Genomic DNA, 18,331 nt, shown 5'->3' on the forward strand with positions numbered 1-18,331 from the left:
CTCCTCAACAGCATGACCATCTGCAATCAAAATATTAGTCCTTTAATGATAAGCAAAAACAAGGCATTTCAATTTATTCACTTCTTACCGATGTGCCATTCAGTTGAAGTAAAACGTATTTCTGTTTCTTACTATTTATGAGCTTTAAAGCAGCTAGGAGGCAACAGGAAGTTGATGGCCAACACCACTTATGTAAATAGATTCATGTAGGCTTGCTTCTAGTGTTGATTACTATTTGTGGATTAGAAAGGAAAACTAATAAGAGGTAGAATCACTAGAACCATATCACATCAAAGCAGTTGCACTTGTAAACAGGTGTACAACATGCAGAGATTACCCAGAACAGGGTAATAGGCAGGGTTAACTTTCTTCATAAACAAATCATGAATGATAAAGCCATGCTTACATTGATAAATTAAACACATGCATGGTTATTTTCTTTGATTTCTTATTTCACTGACCATCAGATGGCTTTGTCCTTGGACTTGTTCCTCCATTCTTGCCTGTTACTTCCAACTATTTGTAAGCAGTGGCAGATATAATATCCCCAGGCTGCTGCTGTGCACAAAGGGAAATTGTGATGGTTAAAAGTCAAATACAAATGTTTCATTGTAATACATTTGTACATGAAACTACAGTCTACTTCAGGGTCATATGCAACCCAAACAGGAAAACATATTGACTTGCAAAAACAAAACAAAACAATCAAGTATGCTCTCAGTATCCCAACCTTTGCCCTACATAACTAGCACCACAATTTCTACCTGCCTGCCCACTATTTCTATCAAAGAAGCATTTTGACTAAAAGAGCCTGCTCTGTAGTAACAATTATCTCGTTATGAGTAGCAACATCTTTCATGTATTGATGAAATGTCAGTGGTTTTCAGTGTATGGTTAGATATGCTATCACTCTCTTTGTGGTGTCAGTTTTGGCAATAAAAACACTGAATCAGTGACAAAAGAACACAAGGATATGCTGTGCATGATGACTTTGTTTTCACCTTTATCGTGAAAAAATTACTTTATTTTATTTATTACTTACTTCAATTTATTGATTGTGAGGCTCCTTCGACTCCACATATTGCTTAATGTGATTGTTTAATTCATGGTATAAAATATTAAAGTCGTCTTCCTGTAGCCTTCCTGTTGAGAACATAAAGTTGTAACTTAAGGCTTCAGCTGCCAGCCATCTGGTGTTAGACGTTCTAATGTCTCTTGAAAGTCTCATGGCTGAAAAAAAAAATATGCAAAAAGACTTAATAATTTATGTCATCAATACAGGCATTCTGAAAATTTCCTTTAAAAAGTTAAAAAAATGTTCTGTATTGTACGTACTGTTTGTATCATCACTGAAATTGTAGCTGGAACTTGCTTCTGTGTTGTCATGCTGCAAATAATTAAAAAAGTTTTAATTAATGTGTCTAGGCATGCATATTTTTTTTTGGGGGGGGGGGTTTACATTAAATTAACTTAACCTAAACCTAAAGAAAAATTGTTCCACTAGGCTTGTACTTACTTTAAACGCTACACCCAAGCACTCAAAGTAAACCCAGCCTGCAAGAGTTAAACGGGCCCGTTTCGGGCTGAGAAATGGGGCCGTTAAGGGAAGTTACACTCCCAGCCCGCCGTATTATGGGAGCCTAAAGTGCATCGGCCCCTTGCGGGTTTGGGAGAAATAACTCCCTCAGCCCTTCAAAGCCCCACCCTAAAAACACCTCGCAGCCCTTCCATAGTCCCTCAGCCCTCCATAGCCCCACCCTAAAAACACCTCGCAGCCCTTCCATAGTCCCTCAGCCCTCCAAAGCCCCACCCTAAAAACACCTCGCAGCCCTTCAAAGCCCCTCTCAGCCCTCCAAAGCCCCATCCTAAAAAACACCTTTCAGCCCTTCAAAGCACTTGGTAAATACCAGCAGACAAAAAATAGACATGATTCAACAATTTATTAAATACAAGCAGATACACAAGGTTTTCATATTAATTTACAACAAAGAATTTTTTCACAAATGCCTGACCAAAAAATATTCATTGCAATTTATCATATACATATACAAGCAAAAAAAAATAAAGGGTTTTAATATTTATTACAACAAAGAATTTGAGTCTTCAAAAACTTCAGGCTAATTGTTGCGAATACCTGACCCCCCAAAAAAGAAAAAAAAATCATTACAATCTTCAAAACAATTTATCATATACAAGCAAAAGATAAACAAGGATTGAATATTTATTTACAACAAAGAATTTGTCACAAATGCCTGACCCCCACCTCCAAAAAAGAAAAAAGTCATTACAATCTTCAAAAACAACTTATCATATACATATACAAGCAAAAATATACATGGTTTTAACATTATTTACAACCAAGAATTTGAGTCTTTACAGTCTTCAGGCTAGATGTCGTGAATACCTGACCAAAAAAAAAAAAAATCCTTACAATCTTCACAATCTTCACAACAATGTACTACATACAACACAAAAAGGAGAGAAGAAATTTATTATATACAAGCCAAAACTAAACATGGTTTTAACATTTATTTACAACAAAGAATTTGAGTCTTCAAAGTCTTCAGGCTAGTTGTTGCGAAAAAAGCTTTAATTAGATTTCACAACAGCCACTTTCCCCCCTAAATTCTCTACACACAGATTCCTCTTCCAGCCTATCAAATTTCTCACCTGAAACATGGGATTGCTGCTGGAGTCATTCCTTGTTCACCTACATTTCGTAACTTAATTCATATGTGGAGCAAGCTTCGAAACATTTCTCTGTGCTCCTCAACAGCATGACCCATCTGCAATCAAAATATTAGTCCTTTAATGATAAGCAAAAACAAGGCATTTCAATTTATTCACTTCTTACCGATGTGCCATTCAGTTGAAGTAAAACGTATTTCTGTTTCTTACTATTTATGAGCTTTAAAGCAGCTAGGAGGCAACAGGAAGTTGATGGCCAACACCACTTATGTAAATAGATTCATGTAGGCTTGCTTCTAGTGTTGATTACTATTTGTGGATTAGAAAGGAAAACTAATAAGAGGTAGAATCACTAGAACCATATCACATCAAAGCAGTTGCACTTGTAAACAGGTGTACAACATGCAGAGATTACCCAGAACAGGGTAATAGGCAGGGTTAACTTTCTTCATAAACAAATCATGAATGATAAAGCCATGCTTACATTGATAAATTAAACACATGCATGGTTATTTTCTTTGATTTCTTATTTCACTGACCATCAGATGGCTTTGTCCTTGGACTTGTTCCTCCATTCTTGCCTGTTACTTCCAAACTATTTGTAAGCAGTGGCAGATATAATATCCCCAGGCTGCTGCTGTGCACAAAGGGAAATTGTGATGGTTAAAAGTCAAATACAAATGTTTCATTGTAATACATTTGTACATGAAACTACAGTCTACTTCAGGGTCATATGCAACCCAAACAGGAAAACATATTGACTTGCAAAAACAAAACAAAAACAATCAAGTATGCTCTCAGTATCCCAACCTTTGCCCTACATAACTAGCACCACAATTTCTACCTGCCTGCCCACTATTTCTATCAAAGAAGCATTTTGACTAAAAGAGCCTGCTCTGTAGTAACAATTATCTCGTTATGAGTAGCAACATCTTTCATGTATTGATGAAATGTCAGTGGTTTTCAGTGTATGGTTAGATATGCTATCACTCTCTTTGTGGTGTCAGTTTTGGCAATAAAAACACTGAATCAGTGACAAAAGAACACAAGGATATGCTGTGCATGATGACTTTGTTTTCACCTTTATCGTGAAAAAATTTCTTTATTTTATTTATTACTTACTTCAATTTATTGATTGTGAGGCTCCTTCGACTCCACATATTGCTTAATGTGATTGTTTAATTCATGGTATAAAATATTAAAGTCGTCTTCCTGTAGCCTTCCTGTTGAGAACATAAAGTTGTAACTTAAGGCTTCAGCTGCCAGCCATCTGGTGTTAGACGTTCTAATGTCTCTTGAAAGTCTCATGGCTGAAAAAAAAAAATATGCAAAAAGACTTAATAATTTATGTCATCAATACAGGCATTCTGAAAATTTCCTTTAAAAAGTTAAAAAAATGTTCTGTATTGTACGTACTGTTTGTATCATCACTGAAATTGTAGCTGGAACTTGCTTCTGTGTTGTCATGCTGCAAATAATTAAAAAAAGTTTTAATTAATGTGTCTAGGCATGCATATTTTTTTTTTGGGGGGGGGGTTTACATTAAATTAACTTAACCTAAACCTAAAAGAAAAATTGTTCCACTAGGCTTGTACTTACTTTAAACGCTACACCCAAGCACTCAAAGTAAACCCAGCCTGCAAGAGTTAAACGGGCCCGTTTCGGGCTGAGAAATGGGCCGTTAAGGGAAGTTACACTCCCAGCCCGCCGTATTATGGGAGCCTAAAGTGCATCGGCCCCTTGCGGGTTTGGGAGAAATAACTCCCTCAGCCTTCAAAGCCCCACCCTAAAAACACCTCGCAGCCCTTCCATAGTCCCTCAGCCCTCCATAGCCCCACCCTAAAAACACCTCGCAGCCCTTCCATAGTCCCTCAGCCCTCCAAAGCCCCACCCTAAAAACACCTCGCAGCCCTTCAAAGCCCCTCTCAGCCCTCCAAAGCCCCATCCTAAAAAACACCTTTCAGCCCTTCAAAGCACTTGGTAAATACCAGCAGACAAAAAATAGACATGATTCAACAATTTATTAAATACAAGCAGATACACAAGGTTTTCATATTAATTTACAACAAAGAATTTTTCACAAATGCCTGACCAAAAAATATTCATTGCAATTTATCATATACATATACAAGCAAAAAAAAAAATAAAGGGTTTTAATATTTATTACAACAAAGAATTTGAGTCTTCAAAAACTTCAGGCTAATTGTTGCGAATACCTGACCCCCCAAAAAAGAAAAAAAAAATCATTACAATCTTCAAAACAATTTATCATATACAAGCAAAAAGATAAACAAGGATTGAATATTTATTTACAACAAAGAATTTGTCACAAATGCCTGACCCCCACCTCCAAAAAAAGAAAAAAAGTCATTACAATCTTCAAAAACAACTTATCATATACATATACAAGCAAAAAATATACATGGTTTTAACATTATTTACAACCAAGAATTTGAGTCTTTACAGTCTTCAGGCTAGATGTCGTGAATACCTGACAAAAAAAAAAAAAATCCTTACAATCTTCACAATCTTCACAACAATGTACTACATACAACACAAAAAGGAGAGAAGAAATTTATTATATACAAGCCAAAACTAAACATGGTTTTAACATTTATTTACAACAAAGAATTTGAGTCTTCAAAGTCTTCAGGCTAGTTGTTGCGAAAAAAGCTTTAATTAGATTTCACAACAGCCACTTTCCCCCCTAAATTCTCTACACACAGATTCCTCTTCCAGCCTATCAAATTTCTCACCTGAAACATGGGATTGCTGCTGGAGTCATTCCTTGTTCACCTACATTTCGTAACTTAATTCATATGTGGAGCAAGCTTCGAAACATTTCTCTGTGCTCCTCAACAGCATGACCCATCTGCAATCAAAATATTAGTCCTTTAATGATAAGCAAAAAACAAGGCATTTCAATTTATTCACTTCTTACCGATGTGCCATTCAGTTGAAGTAAAACGTATTTCTGTTTCTTACTATTTATGAGCTTTAAAGCAGCTAGGAGGCAACAGGAAGTTGATGGCCAACACCACTTATGTAAATAGATTCATGTAGGCTTGCTTCTAGTGTTGATTACTATTTGTGGATTAGAAAGGAAAACTAATAAGAGGTAGAATCACTAGAACCATATCACATCAAAGCAGTTGCACTTGTAAACAGGTGTACAACATGCAGAGATTACCCAGAACAGGGTAATAGGCAGGGTTAACTTTCTTCATAAACAAATCATGAATGATAAAGCCATGCTTACATTGATAAATTAAACACATGCATGGTTATTTTCTTTGATTTCTTATTTCACTGACCATCAGATGGCTTTGTCCTTGGACTTGTTCCTCCATTCTTGCCTGTTACTTCCAAACTATTTGTAAGCAGTGGCAGATATAATATCCCCAGGCTGCTGCTGTGCACAAAGGAAATTGTGATGGTTAAAAGTCAAATACAAATGTTTCATTGTAATACATTTGTACATGAAACTACAGTCTACTTCAGGGTCATATGCAACCCAAACAGGAAAACATATTGACTTGCAAAAACAAAACAAAAACAATCAAGTATGCTCTCAGTATCCCAACCTTTGCCCTACATAACTAGCACCACAATTTCTACCTGCCTGCCCCACTATTTCTATCAAAGAAGCATTTTGACTAAAAGAGCCTGCTCTGTAGTAACAATTATCTCGTTATGAGTAGCAACATCTTTCATGTATTGATGAAATGTCAGTGGTTTTCAGTGTATGGTTAGATATGCTATCACTCTCTTTGTGGTGTCAGTTTTGGCAATAAAAACACTGAATCAGTGACAAAAGAACACAAGGATATGCTGTGCATGATGACTTTGTTTTCACCTTTATCGTGAAAAAATTACTTTATTTTATTTATTACTTACTTCAATTTATTGATTGTGAGGCTCCTTCGACTCCACATATTGCTTAATGTGATTGTTTAATTCATGGTATAAAATATTAAAGTCGTCTTCCTGTAGCCTTCCTGTTGAGAACATAAAGTTGTAACTTAAGGCTTCAGCTGCCAGCCATCTGGTGTTAGACGTTCTAATGTCTCTTGAAAGTCTCATGGCTGAAAAAAAAAAATATGCAAAAAGACTTAATAATTTATGTCATCAATACAGGCATTCTGAAAATTTCCTTTAAAAAGTTAAAAAAATGTTCTGTATTGTACGTACTGTTTGTATCATCACTGAAATTGTAGCTGGAACTTGCTTCTGTGTTGTCATGCTGCAAATAATTAAAAAAAGTTTTAATTAATGTGTCTAGGCATGCATATTTTTTTTTTTGGGGGGGGGTTACATTAAATTAACTTAACCTAAACCTAAAGAAAAATTGTTCCACTAGGCTTGTACTTACTTTAAACGCTACACCCAAGCACTCAAAGTAAACATGGCAGTCATGTTTTAAATAAAATCAGAGGGACTTACTTGTGATGGGGGTTTTTTCTTGTCTGCTGCTGTTTTGAAAAAAAAAAACAAACAGAAAAAAGTCATTTCAAAATTATAAAACATTACATCTGAAACATTTAAGAATCTTTTTTCCCTCCAAGTTCATTTTGAATTAAATTAATTAATAAATAATATATTTACTTTAGTTATATAAAAGTTCTGTATTGTACTTACAACTTGTTCCAGGCACGGGTATTATCGTCTGAGACTGCAAATAATTTAAAAAAGTCTTAATTAATGTGTCTAGGCATGCATGTGTGTGTGGGGGAACATTAAATTAACTTAACCTGATCCTAAAGAAAGATTGTTGCTTTATACTGACCAGAAGCCAAGCTTCTATTTTTTTTAAAAAAAGACATTATAAATATGCATATTTCAACCTATTAGTATAAGAATACCTATATAACACAATGATTTGAGAGTGAGTCAAGGGGGCGTAACTAAGATATTGTAATAGAAAATAAGATTAACCAAATAAAGGGACTTACATCTGATTTACTCCTTTTCTTTTGCTGCGCCTCTGTTGGTGACTGCAAATAATTTAAAAAAGTCTTAGGCATGCATATTTTGGGGGTGTATATTAAATTAACTTAAACTGATCCTAAAGAAAAATTGCTGCACTTGGCTTTTACTTTAAGCATACCAGAAGCCAAGCTTTTTTTTTTTAAAAAAAAGAAAGACATTATACATGTAAATATTTAACCATGAGGGACTTACGGTTTGGGCCCGCTTCCCAGATTCTTTGGATTCCATATTTTTTATCTGAAAAAAAAAACGAGAAAAAAGTCATTTCAAAATTATAAAACATTACATCTGAAACATTTAAGAATTTTTTCTCCCTCCAAGGTCATTTTGAAATCTATAATGTCATAGCTAATTAAAGATTTTGTCATTTTATTTTGAAGGAAGTGAGTGGTATCGCCCGTGCGAGGGAAGGTAGAAGTACACGCCGTGCGGAATCCTAGCGGCCAGTCGTCTTCAATTACTACCCGTACAAAAGGCGTCGCCGAGTAGCCTGGCCATAAAACCCGACCATTTGCACTTGCCGTAGGGTCTGAGCGCTGAGGCGAAACGACTTCTATCTGAACATTCTGTCGGGGTTAGGACTGAGTGTATTCTCCACAAACAAGCAAAACTAGAATATATGAAGGAGAGAAGAATGAACAGAGCAACTGACAAACATAAAAACAACTGAATTTTCAAACTTCAATTTTATTGCTTTTTTTATCTGTCTTTTTATCTCTTATCTTTCTTTCCTCATTAGCGGGGATATCAATATTCGGCTTGCCAAGTTTTGAGTGCGACGTGCATGTACACTAGTGTTCACACTGTAGTATTATTATTTTATTTTCCGGTTTCTATGTACACATTGTTTCTTACACTCTCCATCTGGAAAATGACAGTCGTGTCCATCTCATAAATTCCATGTCCTTTCTACTACACCATTTTCTTTGCCCCCCGGACCAGACGCCACACCTGAATGTCCACATTGCTTCCAAGCACCTTGCATAACAGCAGGAGGTCTCGACGTCGAGTTCATCGGGAAGGGACAGGCGGCTTGTCCTCAAAATCGAGCAATTCGGAATAGCATATATACGAGGTACTGGAAAATGCTAGACTTTGTAGGACTCTGGAGGGACAGGAGATATCTGGATAGAAAAATCGCTTTGGCAGAAGGTGAATGGATGCTGTGCCACAGGCGTGAAGTGATGCCCACTTGTGTCGTGCAAAAAGTACGAACACTGTACCCAAACCCAGATGCAGTGCCGTATGTCGGTCACCAATGGGAATAAAAAAAAACTAAACAAGACGAATAAAATCTAAGTTTAAAAATTCCATTGCCTTTTTGTTTGTGTTATTTGGGTTGTTTGCCTTTGTCTCCTTTCCTGTCCACTCTCTCTTACAAGGGAGAAAATACAAACAAAACCAGGGTGCTAAACTGGTCCTAACCCTTTTGATTATACAAGTCTTCTCCGCGTCCAGTTCTCGTTTTGTGACTCAGAAGACGCAAGCACCGATGACCTCCCCCCGGCACAATGGTCGGGTTAATAAGAAGAGAAAGACCGTGGTCACTAGTTGCAGTCGTAATTGTTGCCATTTGTAAAAAAGTTCGAACATGCATTCAAACCGAGGTGTACTTTAGGTCAGTCATCAGGAGTAATGAACTGAAAGTATTAAATATTATATCCCCTCTTATGAGTAAAGAAAGATGTAAGGAAAGACAGTATGTTCAGATAGAAGCCGTTTCGCCTCACTTTGTCTGGTAGGACAACCCTAACCCTGACAGTATGTTCAGTTGCAACCCGTTTCACTTCAGCTTTCTAACCGCCAACACCAAGTACTCGGCTGAGAAACACGTTTTATCGCCTGCGATCTCCACCCTCCTCGGGGCCAGGGTAGCAATTAGGGAAGACTGACCGCTGGTACACCACCGTGTACTCCTACCTTCCCTCGCACGGGCGAAACCATTTGAAAACACGCCCATTTCGACTTCGGCCTTTAAAACACTTTCGCCCATTGACGAAAGATTCAAGGAATGCAGGCAGCACATCGCGCACAATGTTTATCTTTTGAAAATTCTGGATCGATCAATGATTTAGCTAGGACAAAAAATTAACTTATCTTTAAAAACAAGCAAACAAAAAAAATTGAGTTTTTATTTCTCTCCCTCTGATTCATGCTCTTCTTGCTATCACAAACCGTCATTTGATCACCTATATAGACAGACCTATGTAACCGAGTGGTGCGTGGTGAGGGGAGTAGAACAGTGACCACAACAGTCCAGCACCCAAATCAGAAAGGCAGGAGCCTGTCAGCAGTTACACAACTCTTTTAATGCCAATAGATCTACAGTCACGGCTGCGTCGCTTGTCTCGCACCTTCTCTGCGGAGTTTTCTCCCCTGTCCTTACGTCTCAGCCCTGCCCTTATATACCTCGCGGGTTGGTCCCTTTTCGCGCTCTTTTGCATCAGGGTTGTTTTCGCGCTCTTTTGCATCAGCGTTGTTTTCGCGCTCTTTTACAATCGTACCTTTACTTACTGGCATGCATCAGCAGATCTATCTAACAAGCGCTGGACTACCGGCCCTCTACACCTATAAGGGGAAAAACTGTCTACAGTTGTAGCCATGCACACCTTTAATATAAGCTGATTTATTTCAGCATGATTATAGCAGTGTATGTGAAGAAATAAGAATCACCAATAAGAGTTCCAAATAAAGCACATGGGCAAAATGTTTCTCATTGTGCCATTGTGTATGTCTGCGTGAAAATTCTGGAAACGCTGATGACTGGTAGGTGACGAAGCAAAGACCATTAACTGACGATACACGATGGTAAACAAATGTTATGATGCTTTCTTTATAAGATAAGATGCTTTCTTTATAAGATAAGAAATTACTTACTGTACAGAGCAAAACGATACGTAGCCCTTTCACTTTCGGTTATGACGTGCAACAAGTGTCCAATCAAAACATTTAAATGGCGTCAGCTGCTAAGCAACGCAACGCTCAACAACTCTGATGTGATCAGACGTCCGGTTAAATCGTTAGTTGAAAGCGTACAAAGACGTGATATTAAAGTGCTAGTAAAACGAAGGAATATGAAAGAACTCAAGACTCCACTTTCTGAAAGAAAGGAGAATCAGGGAAGACCTTATTAAGATATTTATAAAATATTTCACGAATACGACGACATATATTGGTATGCATGTATTGTTGTCCTTACCACAAACTAACATTAATAAAAATTCAAAAGGAAGCAATTTTATCAGACACTGTAGTAACTTGTGACAAGAAGAAATGTTCCATTCATGAACGTGTATTTATTAGTTCGTGGGCGACTTCTGTGTGGAGAAAGATAACTCTCGGTGGAAATTGCTACTTCCTTTTCGGCATCGTTTGAGAGAAGAAAGGTTAGTCAATTTGATCCTGCTGAAATCAGCTCATCTAACACATAAAAACCTCCTTGACAGTCATCATGTGGGGAAGGAATAGGGGAGCAGAGATGATAGGTGTGCAAATATCATTATATCAGCCAAGAATCTTTGAGCTGGAGAAATGCACAATGCTGCTTGATATGAGTCTCACATCAGATGGTGAATGTGTCAGGTATCTACGAAATAGAGAATCTGGAACGAATACACGGGACTCAAGTGTCTGTGGCTGGAGCACAATGGCATCAGGTTCATTGAGAACCTACAGCACCAGAAGGAACTGCACTGCCTGTACTTGCAGCACAACCTCATTGAGCATCTGGAGAATCTGGAACCACTGGAGAAGCTTGATACTCTTAATGTCTGCAACAACCAGATTTCACAGATTGAAAACATAGGTATGTGTTTATTAGACTGAAGCATTTTCCTCGAATGATATGCTCCATAAATGATTATTATAAGGGGAATGAAAAGCAAAGGTATGGTTGTAACATTTGAAAGCAGCAGTAGATTATTGTTATTGCCTGGATTTAAACCATTTGTCTTGTTTGATAAGCTGATGAATCAGTTCAAAGTTATTGGTTCCTGGAGATTTTCATTGAAACCAGAAGATTCCTTTAAAATATAACTTTTCCAGCCTCACAATACCAGCAAAATTTGTCAACTTCCTGCTTTGTATGGTTAGGATATTCCCTCCTAGTATTCCTAAATCAACCTCCACCATACCAACCTCTACCTAAAAACCCAAACCCAACCAATTATAATTTACAATTAGTCAAGCATTTCCTCAGTTTCACATATACATACACACTGATAAATGAGAGTTTTCAGTGCCATATAAAGATTATAAAGTCTGCCACTGAAAGTGTCTGAGTAATAGTATTATGTATGTCCATACTGTGCACCAAGTCTTTATATCATGGACTTCATAAAAACTGGTTTCTAGGATTGAAGTCCTAATGATGCAATTAAGAAAATCTTTAGTATAGGTGTAAGGAACTTGAGTATAGGTGTATATAGTATATAGTGTATAGTTAGTATAGTAGAGGCCCTCGAGATATGGTGCTGAACCATGATGAGCACATGTTGCAGCGTGTTTAAAGTTCTGCACACTCCAATCTCCCACAACAAACTTCAGACAGTACAAGACATTGAGCATTTAAAGTACTGTGATGAACTTGTGTACTGGACCTTTCGTACAACAGACTGGATGACCCAGGCGTCTTGGATGTCTTTGAACAGATGAAGAATCTGGTGAGCTGTACAAAATTCGTTTTTTCTCTGAACTTGTTGGCCTTGGTTTGATCTTGTATGGGATTATGGAAACTGATTTGTGCCATTTGACTTAGAAGACCATTACAGTTTGGCTGCTGAATCTGTCCACTGGGACTCTTACTGTTCCCATGGAGTGTGATGGATCTATGTATGTGTATCAATGCATGCAAGCATGTGTGGAATATTGCACTGTACATTTTGTCAGGAGAAAAGAATCTGACTTCACACACAGGATAATTATCATGAGTTAATAACCCTATTCTGCAATTATACTATGGATGGTTGTTCTTTTCAAAATTGTAGTCATTATTTATTTGTCCCTTGACTGGTATTGGTCATTAAGGGAACATGGATAAATGTAGCAGCTGACATGGCCCATCACTCACACCTGTCTTGGTGATAGTCACGTGTTCAGCACATTGTAAGAATTTTTAAAGGATGGCAGAGGTGTCTGTGTTTAAACACATGTGACTGCTATGGCCCCACTGCCATGTGGCAATCTTGGGAAAGAGAAAGGCTAAGGAGTGAACCCCTACAAAAATTATACACTTCTTACAGTGTTTGTGCTGAATAATAATAATATGATGATGATTCATACTGTGCTTTACCCTTCCATCAAAGACAGGAGGAAAGCACTCGACAAGAATAAAAACAGAAATAATAATGATAATAATGGAAGCTGAAAGAAAAGTGCTCATTACAGGCTCTGTCAGACTAGCCCTTTATGTCGAGAAGGTGAATGCCATCAGTTTGGATGTGGACTGCAGCCTCATTGCATAGAATACATGACAAACCAATGAAGTTTTCTTCTGAAAATAGCTGAAATTTATGAGGTTTGCACTGAAGCTCAATTCAGTCTTTGGTGCAGTGCCTGGCAGAAATATTGCTACATCAGCATAGCTCTTGTTAAAAGCATCATGTCAATGGTTGATATGTTTCTTGTTCCTATTTACCTTAAGTGGAGCATAATTTTTTCCTCTCTTGTATAGGTGATCAATATTTTGGTAGATGATTTCAGAAACTGATGAAAGGCAACAAAACATCGAAGGTTGGTCTTTTTTGCTTACCTGTGTAGACTTTTTTTACGTCTGTGTCATCCGCAGAAAGCTCTAGATACCCGAGAGAATGTAAATGCAAAGCCTATGGTCAGCACACAACAGGGACGGTTGGAAAATAAGTATTTCCATCCGAAATACATTTATTTAAAATAACTAGATACATTTTACATTTCTGATTTAGTTTTTGTTACAGGTGGTGAATCATTTACGCTGGTTCCTCCAGAAGTCTTTCATGATAGGGGAGAGTAATAAAATAATAATATTGACATATATAGGAGGTGAAATATAGAACACTCCAGTTCAATCTTCTAATTCAACAATGGAAATGCTTTTGTTAGAAGTAAATGCAGATTTATTATTTTCATGCATAACAACAATGAATTGAACATTTCAGATGATGATGTTTTCAAATGGGAAATTTTAAAAATGTACTTATATCACAGATATTCCTGATGGTATTTTTGAACAAAAACATGAAATATTAAGGAAAGCCACCAAGGTTTTTGTACTTTAGAGAGGACAGCTACATATAATTTTCCACAGCTGGCTTAAAAATTATAAATTGTTTAATTCAAATGCCAAAACACAGACTATGACATAATTTGGAGATGTACACAGCAGGTTTGTCTTTAATCCACAGTCAGTTTGGACATTTAACAAGTTTTAACTACACAGTCTAATACATGTTACAAGTACCAGTGTTCTACAGTTAAGATTCCAGTAGACACTAGCTTCTGAATGACATGGATTCAGTGTCTACATTCTTAAACAGTTGCAAATAAGATGTTATGAAGTTCTCAATTGGCTACACTGAGTCCAGTGAAAAGTGCTAAATATTAACTCTAAAGAGAGAAACATGCCCTTCACAAGCCATTAGCAGCATGTAGTAAATATCAACATAACTGCTTTTTACAGTTACTTGGCATCACAAAGAATAACAAGCAACACAATAATCTATTTTATAGAGAAACCTTACACAGAAGTAATTCAAGCAATACCTTTACATAACCTAATGCAATGGTAAGTACTCAGTGCTCCAAAGTAGAAGTGTCATGATCAATTGTTCTAAGAAACATTCTTTCGTGCAGCATCAAGACCACACAGAGAGCCACACAGCAATATTCAAAGCCATTCAAACGCGGCTTAGGCCTAGACAGCTGCACATATCTGAAAAAATCTTTTTGACTGTCAGATAAAAACACCAGTGATGTACAAGCAGCAGAATTCCATCCGTCAACTGGGTCACCCGAAGAAAGCAAAATACCTGATGATACAAAAGAATGTACAACAAAGATAAGAGAACGAAAAACTTTGTAGCTCCTGGACAGTGAACTTGAATCTTGTTAAAAAAGAATTGCAAATTCATGGAAATCAAAATAAATCTGGCACAGGCTGAGGTAACAAATACTAGACAGAAAAACAGATGAAAATGAATTGGTAATGCCAGCTGCTGAAAGTGTTCACCAACTGATTGGGGTGGATGTTGCTATTCAGCCAAAGTCAAATTGAATAATAATGTGAACATTCAGTTAGAAATTATGACAGCACTATGGAAACACCTGATGATTTTGCTGCTTTGGCAGGATGTATCTGAAGTCACACAATATATTCTGAAGCATATGATATTAAAGGGGAGGAGTTCTTTTCCTTGTCTGCATTTAAAAAAAAGGGAAACTAAGCCAGTCCCTCAGCGGGTAGCGCACTGTCTCCCATATTTCATCCCATGTCAATGCCACTACAACTTGATTGTGCTTGTAGCATATAAATTGTAATGCCGCCATCACCTGCAAAAGACATAGGAAATATTATTGACCTCAATGATTTAAATATTTTAAATATTCACATCTAAACAAAACTGTCCATTTTTTAGTTAAAAAGGACGATGGAACATTAAACCTATTATGATTATCTATCTCTTGAGCCACATGTTTACAACTTGAGACATACTGCAAGGAACTGCCTGTCAAATTGATAAACATGTATTAAATCAAACTATATAAGAGATTCTGGGTGCTACTGCCTAATTTATTCTGTGTTGTTTTACTTAAATACACTGCCATCAATTTTTTAATAATGTTTACATACTCTAAACAACACTTGGAGCACAGTGATGGGCCAGAATTGTGCGTCTGCTCATATGAGCCAAGTATAGCAAACTGAATTTTTTTGGATTATTGCTGTCACCAGAGTGAAAGTAGAAAATGTTCATTACTTTTATTGCAAAGTTCAAGTATTTTCCTTTCCAAATATGTATAATTTTTGTGGTCTCATGTTTACCTGAGAGCAGCAATAATAACAACAAACATCACCCACTGTCGTCAACACCATCTTAAGTTATACGCCATTGTTTTATCAGGGCTTCTGCTAAGGTTAAATTCTTTGGGGTCCCAGGGAACCCTTCTTCAGATTTTTAAGGGGTCCCTGTTCTTTGCCCAAATTTGAAGGGATCCATGGACGAAAATTGAAGGGGTCCTCCGAACTTTTAATGCGTACTGTACGCAATTTTTTGCGTAAGCAGAAGCCCTGGTTTTATTATGTAATTATATTTTGAAGTCATTCTAACATTATTAAATATTTTTAACGTAATGCTGTCAATTCACACTTATTTAATTATATATTTATGTAGTGGCGGTGACTATATAGTCTTACCTGCCGAACAAAGGCGAATAGATCGGCCTTTTCGTTGAAAATGATGGTCGAAATCATTTTCCAGTAAGTTATGTTCGCTCCACGTAATCAAAAACGATGAAACAAATCGACATCATACATTTCAAATGGATTTGATGGATCGCTGAAGTAGCCTAGTCCCTGGCAGAAGGCCATGACCAGACAGTGCGGGGTGGGGGCATAGGAACGACCGATGACTGCTGCTAATGGCATATTTATGGACTATTTGAGAAGCTGAACGTTGTGAATACGTCTCTGCAAGGGAAAGACACCACCATATTACAAACATTTGACAAGATGATGCTTTCGTCCGAAAAATTTGTTCGTTTGGACGCAAAATATACGCAAGAAAATATTTTTGATGTTTCCTTGCAGATACGACTTTGTTCTTCGTTGTTGATTTCCTCGACGCGGCTTCGAGGTTAGCTGAAGGCTCCCCTCCTTCTTCCACCGACCGAGCTGGCTAAAGGGTCGCGGAGTACCGGTGTTCTCGGGGGGGGGGGGGGGGGGGGCGTCAAAGTAAAAAGGTTGAGAACCGCTGGTATACGCTGATCGAGTGTCAAAAATACACTTTACTACTGTTCCTTCAATGTTGGATCCATGTTCAAACACTGAAACCACAACTAATATCCCTGGACGCTGGCAGACCGATTTGTTCCCAGTTAACTGCTAAGACGAGGCATTAAGACGACATAGCTTCCGTTTATTCACATTTCAGATTAACTGTTAAAACGAAGCGTTAGACGACATCTTCTGGTTTTATTCGCATTCTTTGTTACGGCTCTCCAAGCTAACAGCGGATCACTTCGCAAGAGACCAAGATCGAGTGAGTCTCGGCATACAGACATCAAGTCCATAAATACAAATCCACGCTGAACGAACTGGAGAAAATTTTCTCTGCATGTGACATAAGAAGTTAGGACTACAACACGTCTTTATTACAGAAACCAGCATGTTGACATTCTGTAGTATGTGATAGCGAAGCGCGAAAGAGAAAATACAGTACAGGCTTTATCTATTTCAGAATTATGAATTAATACAAATATTAATTGCGACGGTCAGCCATGTAGTACAGCAATGTTAGACCTATATAATATTGGACTGAAAAATGGGCGATCGTTTCTGGCAGTGTAAACTGGTACAAAATGGAAGCGCAAATGATCACAATATTGGTATTAAATTGGATCAATGCAAGATTTGACAGTGGTGAAATTTATGTTACCGTCCGGTAGAAATACAGACCAATATGCGAACTGTGGATAGAGTCCTTATTAGAGTGACATTGGATTGAAGTTAGCTACCGTTGTCTATCAATGTGTCTCCCCCAACGACAAGTACCAGTCAAGGGACAACTGACTGGATTGAACATCAGTTTGATTGGATTCAATGTTAACAAAATCTTGGTGCCATGTTGTCCCAGTATATGCATTTCATCTGTGTCCTGATTGCTATATACCGGCACAGGATTTGTTAATTAGCGCTTCTGGCCACTAGTGTTTTATCAATGTATACGCCAGTGAACCATTGTCACCTATCACAACCAATTCAGTGGATAGAACAAAAGTACATACTCCACGCCAAACGACAGCGTCTACAGACAACACGAGACACAATCCACAGACCAAATATAAACATGTCATACAAGCCGGTATACACTCCCTGGAGAATATAGTTCTAGTCAACGAATAACACCACTCAGGTTGTGTTCAAGAAGCGAGTTTTTTTTTGTTTGTTTTGTTTTTTGTTTTTTTTGTTTGTTTGTTTTTTGGTCGGGGGTGGGGGACTCAGAAAATGAAACCGATGATTATGGAATACAGCCCTACATTATTAGAAGGCGCGCAAGATCAAGCCCAAGCTTCGATTGTGTTAAAAAATTAAAATTAAAAGGTCCAAACGAATTCATTCCACAGGCAGCTTGCTGAGTAAATCTTCACAAAATGTAATGGGTAGCATCACAGTCTACACTGTATTATTTTTGATTCTCTGTTAAGAAGTGGGTGCACCTGAGTTAATTTTTCCACGTGTATTACTGTTAATAAAATATAAACTCATTTCAAATGTGGGATTATCTAAGACAGACCTGGGCAAAGGCCGGCCCGCCTCCTGTCTCTGACCGGCCCGCCCGCTGGCCCGCCCACCAGTATATATATATACATACAGTATTGGGTAAAACTGAGTTACCTATATTAGTCCGGCCCTCTAAAATCATCCCAGTTTCTCATGTGGCCCCTTGGGAAAATTAATTGC

The 18,331-nt window shown here is 37.6% G+C and overlaps 1 long non-coding RNA gene across 5 annotated transcripts; it reads right to left on the bottom strand.

Annotated features, from left to right (window-relative positions):
* Positions 1 to 3: 3 nt before the first annotated feature.
* Positions 4 to 8,271, bottom strand: LOC112558649. 5 transcript variants are annotated; one of them, XR_003098217.1, is made up of 5 exons: positions 6,586 to 8,060; positions 6,003 to 6,100; positions 5,445 to 5,560; positions 2,671 to 4,156; positions 4 to 1,387 (listed from the first exon to the last, which is right to left on the bottom strand). It is a non-coding gene; the product is annotated as an uncharacterized LOC112558649 (long non-coding RNA). The 5 variants fall into 5 exon arrangements; XR_003098214.1 differs by lacking the exon at positions 4 to 1,387 and having other exon boundaries at positions 2,413 to 3,998; positions 4,105 to 4,156; positions 6,586 to 8,271; XR_003098215.1 differs by lacking the exon at positions 4 to 1,387 and having other exon boundaries at positions 2,413 to 4,156; positions 6,586 to 6,773; positions 6,880 to 8,270.
* Between the last annotated feature and the right edge of the window lie 10,060 nt (positions 8,272 to 18,331).

Source organism: Pomacea canaliculata, linkage group LG3, assembly GCF_003073045.1.
Source record: "Pomacea canaliculata isolate SZHN2017 linkage group LG3, ASM307304v1, whole genome shotgun sequence".
Taxonomy (NCBI): domain Eukaryota; kingdom Metazoa; phylum Mollusca; class Gastropoda; order Architaenioglossa; family Ampullariidae; genus Pomacea; species Pomacea canaliculata.